The 13,845-nt window shown below is 35.5% G+C and overlaps 1 protein-coding gene across 8 annotated transcripts in view; it reads left to right on the forward strand.

The window, feature by feature from the left end:
- Positions 1–13,845, forward strand: part of YAP1 (Yes1 associated transcriptional regulator) — a 114,025-nt gene that overhangs the window by 76,529 nt on the left and 23,651 nt on the right. The gene's annotated exons all lie outside the window — the stretch shown is intronic.

Genomic DNA, 13,845 nt, shown 5'->3' on the forward strand with positions numbered 1-13,845 from the left:
AAATTTTTTAAAATGGTACTGTGAGGTTTTTTTCCCCCTCTACATGAGGTTACAAAAAATGGTGATTAACTCTTAGCTAACTGCAGGAATCAGCACTTAGAACAAAGCTTTTTTCTTTTTCTTTCTTTTTTTTTTTTTTTTTTTTAAGTATTTTCAGTTAATAAAAAGGGAACTCAAACAACTTGGCTGTGAGCTTAAGTAGATCCATTAATTATACACACATCTTGGTCTTTTGTTTTAAGTGGAAGACTGTACCAACACCCCCAGCCCCCCAGCACATATGTACGCACAAGCATACAATTAGGTATGCCAAAAAAAGATTTCATAAAATACTCTTACTGCTTTTAGTTTCCCTTTTTGGGCCCACTGTGTATGTGTACTCCAGACAGGCTTGACAACATGCCAAAGCTTTTTATTTTGTGGCCCGACTTTTAATCTGTTCCAGACCTTTTCAGTCAGAGAGCTCAAGTGTAACTGAAGGGGAACAGGAAAGGGAAAAAAAAAAGTGTGGGTTTCTCTGATCCAGAGTGACAGCAAATAGAGACAAGCTGTTAGCTGTGAATTTGAACGAGTTTTCCTTGAAATCTGAAGTTCTATTGTGGATTGTATTTTATCTGCCAAAAAAATATAAACTGTCCCCTTTCTGACCCTTTGAGCCATGCAAACACCAACAAATGATAGGTTATTGCTTTCATGGTTGTGAAGTTTGCTTACCTATATTCCCCAAATCTGTATTTAAGAATTTACCGTTTCTCACCCTAAGTCAAATTGACCTATGTCCTTTGACATTTCAGAGTGGGAGATAACACCTCACCTCTGTGTGAGTTTAACTTCAGCACTTGCCTCCTTCAAACACCAGCCTCTTTTGGATTTCTGTTCTCTATCAAATGCTTTAGATTAATTATATTTAGAATAATTTATCAGTCCTTCACATTCCACATGAAGTTAATAAATTATCTGGATATTTTCAGGAAATAGTAACTTCTGCATTGTTCCTTTTTAATCTGATTTTTTTATTCTTTAACATTTAAAAGCCATCTCTTTACAATTTTTAAATTAAAATGTTTGTTATGTTGATTTACAGTATTAGTGTTAGGAGTACAATGTAGTTATTCAATATTTTTATAGATTATACTCCATTTAAAGTTATTATAAAATAATGACTTACTCTGTGCTGTGCAATATATGCTTTTGCTTAATTATTATATTGAGTAGTTTGTATCTCTTAATCCTGTACCCTTATCTTGTTCCTCCCTAAAAACTATATATCTGACCTAAAAACTATATTTCTTTGACATTTGTATTATTTTGGAGCACTGATTAATAATTTGTAACAAAGCATGAAGTAATGTCCCATGGCAATAAGAATTACCTGATAATTACTGACATTGAAAAAAGGAGGGTTTTTGTTTGTTTTTAAAAATTATATTAGTAATGTTTTTTATTCTGTATTAAAGTTGATGCTTGAATATTATGCAGGTCATTAAATTATTTCATAAACACTTTTTTTCCTACAGATTTTGTGCTTGCAAACATGGAAGAGTCTCAAATTTAAACATTTTCTTGTACATTGTGACTCATTTATTGTTTGACGTAATGTAGTCATATTTTCCAGTAAAAGTCCTAATGAAAACACACCAAAAAATTACAATTCCTGTTCTTCACAATGAAAAATCTACTCCAAAACGCTAATAGTCAATGCACGGATCTTTAATGTAATTTTATTATCCCTATTTATAAAGGATATATTAAATAGTGCTAGAATCTGTTTCTGGAAGTAAATGCTGATGGCACCACCGGGATGAAAACACATTTGGTCTAAATAAAATACTAGAACTACAGATTTGGATTAGAAGGTATATCTTTTGAATCTTAAAAGGAGATAATAACCTATGGTGGCAAAAACAATATGTTTTTACAATTCCTAATGCCAATTCTGTGCATAGAAATTCTGCCCATGGAAATGTTGCAGGTAATTAAAATCTAGATGTTGATTTTGATCCTTGGTTTCAAAGTTTCCCAAAACTTGCTATTAAGTCTCAAGCCAAAAGTTGTTTAGCACATCTTTCTTATCAAAGTTAAGTACTTTGCATCAATAATTAGATGGCTGTTAAATTTTTAACTGTTTAGACATTCATTAACCTTTTCCCTCCAAGACCAATTATTTCTGATGGCTGTTAGAAGTAATATTTTACTTTTGATGAAAATGCACCTAATGACCAACTAAATACCCAAGCCTGGTGATTAGAGGTAGAAAGCACTAAAGGCTGTAGAAACTAAATCTGTAATTCCTTTAATGAAGTCTTGGATAGCTAGATACCAACATCTAATCATTTGAATTTTACTGAAGCAAGTTTCTTGATATCCGCACATTAAATACAGGTTTTTTGTTTTCTTTACCCTTTTTTAAAAATCTTTGCTGGTGATCCTAAATGTCAATGTCAGTATTTGGTTGCAAACTATGTTACAATATTAATTACTTAAGGTAGGGAGGAAAAGATGTTTCTGTGTGGTTTAGGTAAAAAGAGCTGTTTCTAACTAAAACTTCTAAACAGATAAACCTCATAAAATTCGGCCCTGAAAAGGAATTTATAATTGTTCTAATAAACGTTTCTCAAAGGAGAAGGGAGGGTTTAGCAGAGTTAGGAAATATTGCCCCAAATCTGAGTTTCTCTGAGATCCAGGGACATTATGACTTACTCTGGGTTATATAGTTAAGTGACAGAACTAGAATCTGAACTTGATCTTTTGATAACTAGAATTTTAAAGAAATTTGGAATACATGGAGTTAATCTTTAAGAAACACACCTAAGTCACCAACACTAATACATGGAAAGTTCATCAGAGGGAGGAAGATGACAATGGTGAATGCGTTTACTTGTATACTGTGCTGTGACTCATCTTGAGGAAATTACCCAAAGATAATGATTTTCCAGTTACAGAATTGAAATATAAACTCTCTGATTGGAGCAGACTGTGAAGCGTTCTAGATGAATTATAATGCCTCACATCTACCTTACCTTTAAGAGATCTTCCAACCTCTGCTTTGACCTTTCCCTTTCCCACATTGCAAGGCAGCCCATTCTATTTAAGGAAGATTCTAATGACCAGAAAATGTATGTCCCTTTATTACGCAGAAATTTACTTTGTGAATACAGTTCTAATCCCAGAGTGTTCTCTTTTTAATTATGGTTTCACCAGTTTTTTCATGCATTAAGAGTTCTGCATTCTTGAGCAGTTTACTCCCCTCCTCTGGATGTCTTTCATTTTACTAGTGCCTTTTTAAATATGATATTCAGTATAATTTTTAAAAGTGTACATTATCCAGTGATAAAAATAATTACAACATTGCTCTGACCTGAAATTATGTATGCCTTCCAAAAATCTATTAGAGGTTAGCTGTCATCCTCTTTTCTATATAGTAGTTATGTAATATACTGAATTCAAATAAGTTAAATAGTGATATAGAAAAATTGACTTCAGTTGGGAATCAAGAGACCCAAGTTTTTGGATATCATTATATAACCAACTCATTCAGAAAAATACCTGACTTCCCTTGACTAAATTGGACCACATACTGAATGCTTTTAAGAATATTTCCAGTCCTTAATTAATATAATATGCTAGATTATGAATTTTTCAGTGACTGCTTTTCACCCTTCCTTAAGGTTGCTTCTCAATAGCTTTATAGATTTGAGTGCACTGAGGTTTCAGAGATACTTTTGAACTATTTATTGCACCATTTAAGTTTAGCTTTTAGCCCTCTGGTCACAGCTGGGGAATTACTTTTGAAGAGGAGACAGGGAAATCTTTCAACCTTTAATCTAAAGATAAGCCTTATCACTTAGTGAGTATGCTCAGGCAAACAAATCTGATGGGGGATGGGCAGTGCTGGATGGAATAGTTAAGTTTGGTCCACACGATCGAATATCAAACTCTTGGAAGCATATAGAAGTTTAAACATGCATTGTTATCAGGGCTCGGCTTTACTGCCTTAAAGATGGTGCATTTTTGGTATGCTTTTTTTCTAAAATTTAGAACTCCCATAAAGTTGCCATGATAGAAAGCCTGATGTAAACTGATTTGAAGTGTAATTCCAGGCCATGTGCTTAGTGAAGCCTGATTTAAAACATACTGTGGAAGATTGTTCCTAATTGTTGCCCTCGCTACATTTTTTTTTTACTTAAGAAAAGTTACTGAAATGAATATTTTATTGTGTAAGTTTATAGAATAGAAAATATCAAAATTAGTTCACTACTTGAGGTTTGCAGTTTTTTCTTTTTTTCTTTTTTTTTTTTACATTATATTCAGGAGGATAATGTCAAAATAGTTTATCAGTCATAGTGAGCATTCTCTCCTGCTCACCAAAGGTGAGTAGACATACATGAATGAAGTTAAATTGATAAGTAGTTTCTACTTGATGATGGGTCAGTGATACAAATAATTGTATAGTGAAGGAGTATTTTTCTTCACAACATTTTTCTGTGTTTACATAGTGAGTTTTTCATATAGAATGTTTAAAACTTAAAGCTTAAGATCATGATAATGATTGATAAATTTAATGGTTACTAAAGCCCTTCACATCAAACACAAGAAAACTTAATTCATTTTTAAAAGAAAATTATGTTTCAAGTTATATTTGTGCCAACTGTGCATTAATAGGAAGTATCTTACAAAAGGTGCTGGAGAAAAGAGCATTGTAATGCTACTTTTTGTGCCAATCCAGAGATTCAGATACAAGAAACAGAAAAAGAGATTATAGACTTCCTGAAGAAAAGTAAAATAGATCTCTGTTGAAATAAATCAGAATGACTTCAAAGAGGAGTGGTTCATATTCTTTGTTTTGTTTTATACTCATGTTGTTTGCTACCCTGGTTGCTGAGGTCACTTCAGAACTCATTCTGGACTTGCTTCAACTTGGAGATTCTCCTGTGCATTGCTAATAGCATCCTACTAACTAGGAGTAGAAACCATTTCCATATTTATTTACCCATTCAACAAATATTTGAGTGCCAGTTATGTACCAGTCACTATGCTAGCAATCAGGCAGGAGCTTACAAGGCTACTAAATAAATACATTATTACAAAAAACAAGGAAAGATAATAAACAAGGTGCTATGACATTACTGTGAGGTGGTCAGGAAAGGCTTTTTTGAAGAGGAACATTTAAAAATGAGAAGAAGCCAGTCAAGCTCTAGACTATCTAAGAAGGACCAGTTTTTGTGCTTATCAGTCAAAACTCAGGTAGTCATCTCTTCTAAATTGCCCTAGTAAAGTAACATTAACAGTAATAAACTACATGTAATTAGGAATAAAGCTATTATCAATGGGACTATTCATTAATCTAACATAAATAGTAGGTAGATTTTTAAAATGTAATTGCCCTTCTCTTTAGACCAGTAGTTTTAAATTTTTTTTCATAGTGAAGGGAAAACAAAACAAAACAAAACCAGTTATATCCTGAGGACAAAGAGAGCTGAAAGCTGGTTAGAATGCTTCCTCCCGTCTCCTCACCTCATTTGACAACTCCTGTGCCCTGCCCCAAACTGCTTAATGAGGTGATGAGGAGAAAATGTTCTATTGGATGTTTTTTAAGCTCCATCCACAACTGTATTGTTTGAAAAATACCGTTATGATGAATTTCCATGCCAGACTTTTGATAAATGATGGCCGAGGGAAGCAGATATCAAATTGGCCTAAATAAAGATGTTTGTTGTTGATATTTTTGAACGGTTTAAAAATTCTAATATTTAGCCCAGTTTTGGGGGCCTGGAGGTTGATACTTGCGAAGGGAGAGACAGAATGTGGGAGGAAGAGATTACTTTGCCTGTGATGAGAATGAGACCTGGATTAGAGTTTTAGAGAAGGTGAACTGTTCCATCATCATACAAAATAAAACCACAGCGAGATACCCTTTTTCAGTGAGATGGCTAAAGTGAATGGCATTAATAAGTGTAGACCAGAATGTGGAGCAGTTGGAACCCTCATGCATTGCTCATGGGATTGAAAAATGATGCAGCCACTTTAGAAGACGCTTTGGCAGTTCCTCAAAAAGCTAAAACATGGAAGTATCCTATGACCTAGCAGTTCCATTCCTAGATATATTTGCCCCCAAAAGGAAACCATGTGTCCACACAAAACCCTGCACATTTGAATGTTTATAGCAACATGATTCATACTAGCCAGAAAGTAAAAAATAACATGGATGTCCCTCAGTTGATGAACAGACTAACAAGATGTAGGACGTCTGTACAATGGAATGTTAGAATACGATTCGCTGATAAAGGGGAATGGAATACTGATATGTACTATAACATGGATGAATCTTGAAAATATGCTAAGTAAAACCAGTCACAAAAGAAATTGCTTGATTCCATTTATATGGCATGTTCAGAATATGCAAATCCTTAGAAACAGAAAATAGATTAATGGTTACCAAGGACCAGAGAAGGGACAATAGGAAAAATAGTGCTAAAGGATACAGGGTTTCCTTTGGGGATGATGAAAATGTTCTGAAATTGTATTGTTGTGATGGTTATACAGTTCTAATAAAACTACAATTAAAAGGGTGATATATTTCATTATACCCTTTTTTATTTTTTTAATATCATTCCTGGCTGGCATTGTCACTTAGCTATAGCTTAATTGAATGTTAGGAAACATTTTTCATATGTTGATAGTAAAAAGGTCTATTTAGTCATTAGGTTTGGACCTTGGCCTTCTGCTTTTTTTTTTTTTTTTTTGTCTTTTTGCCTTTTCTAGGGCTGCTCCCGTGGCATATGGAGGTTACCAGGCGAGGGGTCTAGTCAGAGCTATAGCCGCCGGCCTGTGCCAGGGCCACAGCAACATGGGGTCTGAGCCACGTCTGCAACCTACACCACAGCCCACAGCAACGCCAGATCCTTAACCCACTGAACGAGGCCAGGGATCGAACTGGCAACCTCATGGTTCCTAGTCGGATTCATTAACCACTGAGCCATGACGTGAACTCCCTTTTTGCTTCTTTTTTAAGAGACAGGTTTCAGGGTGAGTCAAATAATTTTCACTGAAAAATCATCATTTTATATTTAAATACATAAATTATTGTGCTGATTAGTAGCAACTTTTTGGAGACAATTCAGTCCCCTAGGTCATAGCAAAATACTTAGCCAACAGTGGCTATTTTGTATTTTGTTGTGTACATTTTAAGACTGACAAATGGTTTATTGGTTTGTGTTTTTAGAAAAGCATTTATTTTAATAAGCCTACTATTATAGGCTATTATAGTACCCTTGTAGGTATGGGAAAAACCAAAATTTGTTTCTAAATGTTGTGAACAAACTATTCTAATAGGTAAATATATAATATCTGAAACTTGGTAAATATTAGACAAAGTAAAGAAGTAAGTGCTTTCCTGTGTTATGGGAGACTTGATATAAATTAATGTTTTAAAAGTTTTATTTAGGATTTCCCGTTGTGGCTCAGCTATACTGAACCCAGCCAGTATCCATGAGGATGCAGGTTTGATCCCTGGCTCCATTTGGTGGGTTGAGGATCCTGTGTTGCCTTGAGTTGTGGGCCTAGTTCACAGATGAGGCTCAGATCTAGTGTTGCTGTTGCTGTGACTGTGGCTGTGGTATAGGCAGGCAGCTGCAGCTCAGATTTGACCCCTGGTCTGGGAAATTCATATGCCTCTGGTGCAGCCCTAATACATTTTGTGTGTGTGTGTGTGTGTGTGTGTGTGTGTGTGTGTGTGTGTGTGTGTGTGTGTATGCAAATGTTTTTAAATTTAAATTTATAATTAATAAATTTATTACTAGGATTGATTACTAGATCTGTAATACTTTATAATATTCTAAGGTTGAAGACATAAATTAAGCAAATCTAAAAATTGTCTGAAGTTTGAAAATTCAGATGTTTAGAAAGAACCCATGGTGATGACCTCCTTTGTTTTTGAGAAAGTGTTCTCTTATTTTTCAATAATTGCTGAGTGAATGGTTTGCTCCCATAAAACTGTCAGGACTGATTTGTTAAGAGAAACCTGAAATAGTTACTATTTTATAGTCCAGGCAGCAGACTCAATTTAAAAATACAGCATTTTTTTTTAATTCTGTCGTATTTTAGGAATTTATTTTCACTTTTACCTTTTAGAAATTTTGTAACTGGAAACTGGGATTTTGGTAGTTGATCACAGAGGGAAAGAGGTTGGTAATGCAATTCTTTTCTTTTCTAGCTGCCCTGCCCCCTTTCCCCAGGAAACAAAGCCTGTTTTGTTTCTTGCCTGCCTGTGAGGTCTCTGCTGCACCCCATGTGGGTGCAGTGCTCTGTGCTTTGTTGAAATGCTTGAGATACTCAGAAGGTAAAGAACGGGATGCTTCTGAAGAGAATAAATCCCAGCTTCAGTAGATAAACAAGGTTGTTTGAATTGGTCATTTAAGTGAGCTCTTTAATGGAAACTTGTAGCACTGCTTGTATCCATAGGTAACAGCGTTTAGGTAAACACAACCAAGTGTTCACCATTATTAGCCAGAGAGACTATTCCTACTGCAGGTTTTGTGCAAATTTCGGTTTAATTCTGTGGAGTTCTTGCTCCACCTTTTGATACCCTATTTTCCCCTTTCTGTGGTTTTTAATAGGCAAGTTTAGATTTGAAAAAGAACTTACCAGCCAGTTCAGTATGCCATCAGCAGTGATAACTGTCATTAATGATTACTGCTAATGGTCTCTAATTCTGGGAAACTGGTAGGAAGCAGAGGATGTTTACTCGTTTATTTTCATGCAGTATTGTTATTGTCCAATTAGTTTTCACAAAGACTATATATTAACTTATTAAATGCTGTATTACTTAATAAAAATCCAGGGTGGAAGGAAAGCTCTAAAGCTTTTTCTAATGTTTCTTAATAGATGAAACATTTAACAGTATATAGCTCTAGAATCTGTTTTGAAATCAGTCATGTTTTATAATTTCAACACTTCACAACTTAGTAATGGGTTATTTCCTAGAAGTTTTTAACAATTTTGATTTTTTTAATTGCTTAGAATGGAGAACATTTTTCCCCAGTAGTGTGTTTGCTCTGGGCTCAATTTGTGAGATGTTGAGTGTATGTGATAGATATATAGACCAGTCCCCTAATTCGTATTTAACTCATATTATCGAACCTGACATAGCACAATGTATAAAAAAATTTCTGTGGGGCAGTAAATATGTTGAATGCCCTACAGGAATGCCAGCAACCTTTTAACCAAAAGAGAAGGAGCTCAAGGGAAGTTGAACTAAGGCTTAAATTCTGCCACCTATTTTTTTTTTCCATTTAGATCTTACAGGAAAAATAAGTATGCATATTTTTGTGCATCATAGAATACTTCGAAACAGTGAGTGGTATGGTGGGGTAGAAGGGCAAGGAGGGAAGGAATGGGAATTTAAGCTAAGATGATTACCTGTGGTAATCTAGAAATTTAGGAAGAGCTATTTGGAAAAGGGAAGAGACGAACATTTTTCAAGCATCTGTTGTATTCCAGGACTACAATAGATGCTTTACATGTATTGCATATTATCCCCACAGTGATCCAAAAGGGCCGTGTTAATGTCCCCAGGGATAATCAAGGAAACTGAGGATTAGACGAATTGCTGAACTGGTGCACCCAACTCTAATCATGGTTTGTTTGACTCTTAAAGACCGAGTTTTTGTGTCATACTATGACAACTATCAGTTATGGATCTAGTAGAGTCGGTGACAGGTAGACACAAGCAACTGTATTAAATGAGGTTATTGATTGCCAACTCTTAGATGTTAAACTTTTTGGCTTTTTTCCTTTCTATTCCCCTGTTAGATTCTGACTGTAAACCATTATTATTAAGGTTCTAGCCATTTATACTTTGTAAAGACATTTCATAAATAAGTGTGATTTGGGTGGGGGCATGCAATAGAGAATAAGGCTTTAAACAACATAGAGCAGCAAGTCACATTTTTTTGAGATCCCTTCTCGGTTTTGTCAGACAAAACATTCAAAGAGATAATCAAAAAGATGTAACTTGGCATCATAAATTTAAAAAAAAATAAATCTCTGTGAGTTAAAAGATAAAAACCACACAAAGCTGTGATCAAGGGCAGGGCTAGCGGCCAGTCAGCCAGTCAAGATATCAAGAACTCAGAGTTGTTAAGAACAAAGAAAGATACATGAAACAGGCTCAATGGTGAAAGCCAGGCCTGCAGCCGAATGCGGCCTGGCCTGGTACAAAAGCAAGGATTGACCACATGTCAAGTCACAAATTTCAAGAATCGATATACAGACTAAATTATTTTAACCACACTGCAATGAGATTAGATCCCAGTAATAAAAAAGTTAGCTTCAGGGAATTCCCTTGTGGTGGAGCAGGTTAAGGATTTGATGTTTTCACCGCAGCAGCTGGGTCACTGCTGTGGTCTGGGTTCGATCCCTGGCCTAGAAACTTACACATGCCACAGGCACAGGCAAAAAAAAAAGTTAGCAGTCAAAAAATATGGCTTGCCTTACCAGCTATTAAAACATACTATAGGAGTTTCTGTCGTGGCTCAGTGGTTAATGAATCCGACTGGGAACCATGAGATGTCAGGTTCAATCCCTGGCCTTGCTCAGTGGGTTAAGGATCCAGCATTGCCATGAGCTGTGGTGTAGGTTGCAGAGGTGGCTCGGATCCCACGTTGCTGTGGCTCTGGAGTAGGCCGGCAGCTGTAGCTCCGATTGGACCCCTAGCCTGAGAATCTCCATATGCCACGGGTGTGGCCATAGAAAAGACCCCAAAAAATAATAATAATAAAACGTATAGGTTGCAATTAAAACTGTGGTAACTAATGTAAGAGAAGTTAATGAACAGAGTAGAAAATCTAGAAACAAAATAGCAAGTATGGAAATTTAGTCTATGATGATGGTGACTGGGCAAAGGATACACTTTACATGAGTGGTGTTTGTACTAAAGGTTAGCCATGAAGAAAGATAAAATCAAATCCATTACGTACACCAGGGTACATTCCAAATGGCTGAGGTTGAATTTGCCAAATGAGTATGTAAAGTGGAACCATGTAATTTTTGAATTAGAAAACTGATGAATTCGTCTATCATCTTGGAGTGGGGAAGATGGCTCAAATTTTGAAAAAGATTGATACACTTAACTATTTAAAACATACACTTTAATGTGGGAGAAAAAAATAAGCAAACTGAAAATACAGAGGATGAACTAAGGGAAATTATTTGTTACTTAGATATTGACAAAGGTTTTCTATCTCTGGTATATAAAGATTGTCTAAAATAGAGGAAGTAAAGACAAATAACACTGTAAGAAATTATATGAATGCAATTCATGTAAAAATGTGAATGGCCCCTTTAAAATAATTATTGATTGAACTCTTGTAGTAAGGCCTAGAGAAATAAAATCATACTGAGAAACCATTTTTCATCTTTCATATTAGCAAAAAATCCAAAAGTTTGGCAACAAAGTACAGCCCCGATGTGTGGGAAGAAGAGGAAGATTTGGTGATATTACTTAAATTTTCAGCCGTTGACTTAGCAGTCTCTCCCATATAGGATTCTACCCCAAAGATGGTGGTAGAAATGTGAAATTATGTATGAGCATATTCTATATGGTACTCTGTAGTAATAATGAAAATCTAATAGGAAATTGGCTGAATGAAATACTAATCAGAAAGATTAGTAAGAAAATGGGGGGGGGCTCTGCTGCTTTGGAGTAGTCTCAAGGATGTCATTAGAAAAAAAGCAAAAGTGAAGTTAACTATTCAGAGTATGCTACCTAATATCTAAGAAGTATGCTACCATATCCATGTCTTTGCGTAGATTTTTAAAAGAGAATAAAGTAGCAACAGTCAGCTGTTACCAGTTGGGGGCAGAAGGGTGGTAGATGGTAAGTAAACAAAGTGTCTAAAATTCAAAAGCACAGTGTCACAAGCGAACCTGTGTAGTGAGTTGGCAGTTGAATCACACAGAGAATTATTATTTCAGGTGACTTTTAACCACAGTGATTTGGCTGGATAAACTTAATGAAATAGCTTAAGGACAAATAAATCAAACCTTTAATAGTCATTTGTTGATCATAACTTCACTAACTTCGTGTTATTTTGAAATAATTGCATCTTATAGAAGGGTAATACATATTAATGTCATTGGAACCAAGTCTTTTAGGAACCAAGTCTTTTAGCGTAAGACAGAAAATCAAGATCAAGGAATCCAAGTAAAAACCCTGAGTGATACATACTGAGATTATTTATGGGTAAAATGCTGTATTATTTGCTAAAAAATAATTGAGGGAAAAGCCAATGAGAATAAATAAAAAACAAAACTAGCTATGTATTTTGTTTTTTGTTTTTTTTGTCTTTTTGCCTTTTCTTGAGCCGCTCCTGCAGCATGTGGAAGTTCCCAGGCTAGGGGTTGAATCGGAGCTATAGCCGCTGGCCTACACCAGAGCCACAGCAACTCAGGATCCGAGCCATGTCTGTGACCTACACCACAGCTCACGGCAATGCCAGATCCTTAACCCACTGAACGAGGCCAGGGATCGAACTGGCAACCTCATGGTTCCTAGTCGGATTCGTTAGCCACTGAGCCACGACGGGAAGTCCCCAGCTGTGTATGTATTGGCAGTTAAGAAGCTAGGTGATAACTACATGAGTATTCATAATCTGTTTTTTGTACTTCTCTGTATGTTTATGAAAATTAATTTTTAAAATTTTGAAAGTATGTTTGAGAGCATAAAATGCACTGCTAAATAACTTATGAGTTAAGTGGAAGTTACTAGAAATTACAAATATTTGGAATAGAGCAATCACAAATTATAAGTACTATTTCAAATGTAATGCATGTGGGAAAAACAGTAGTTGAAGGTAAATTTATTGGCTTAACTGCTCCAAGAAAAGATTTCAACTAAATATTAAGTTCAACTCAAGAAGTTAGGGGAAAAAAAACTAGAGAGGGGTAAAGAAGGAACAAAAATGCCATCACCTTATGTTAGTAGCTCAGTAGGTCAAGTTGAACTAAGGCCTTCTGAGAAGGGGTTGGTCTGTAATTTTCCTTTCTTACAATATCCTTGGTTCTATATCGAGGTTATGCTGTCTCATGAAAGAAGTGGTCAGTCTCTGGGGAAATTGTTAAGATTTCTGTAGTGTCATTTCTTAAATAGTTAAATGTCTGCTTCATGAATACTCAATTAAGAAACGTTTCAGTGGTTTTTCAACACGAATTTGGTCCCAAGACCCTGTCCCGTGTTCTAATATATACGTTATTAGGATACTGCTCTGGCCCTGAAGTCAAATTTGTTAATACCGAATTACAATCAGGTGAGAAATGTCAACAGACAAAATGGAAAGTGCCCTGAAGGAAGATGATTTTTAATGTGCATGGTGGATTCAGAAAGGCTGTGGAGGTCTGCTGCAGTTGCCTCCAAGAAGAGTTGTCATTTACCAGGCAACTTCTGTGATACAATAGAGGACATGTGAAAAACCACCACAAGGAGTTTGCTGCGTGGCCAGGAGCCAATAAGTCAGGAGCTGTCAGCGAATGTCATTTCAGATTTTGAAAATGTCGTTTTCAGTAAGGTTCATAAGAGAGATTGGTCTATAATTTTTCTTTCTTTTAATGTATAAGGTACAGGAGTTATGCTGGTCTCAAAAGTGTAGTGAAGTTTACTTTGCTATTCTTCTTCCTTAAATGTTTGTGAAGTCCTTTAGTCCAGATACTTTCTTTGGTCAGTATGTATTAAACATTTAATAGAAATAGTAACGCGAAATTTCACCTTCAACAGTTGAATATTTGTCTGAAAAGGTTATATATCATTCTTACTGATATTTTTACATAATAACGCTTCCATCTACTCACTGA

The sequence above is a fragment of the Sus scrofa genome, chromosome 9, assembly GCF_054392235.1.
Source record: "Sus scrofa isolate SSC_HxYL_T2T_F1_AM1 chromosome 9, Sscrofa_HxYL_maternal_Yorkshire_Landrace_v2.0, whole genome shotgun sequence".
NCBI classification, from domain to species: domain Eukaryota; kingdom Metazoa; phylum Chordata; class Mammalia; order Artiodactyla; family Suidae; genus Sus; species Sus scrofa.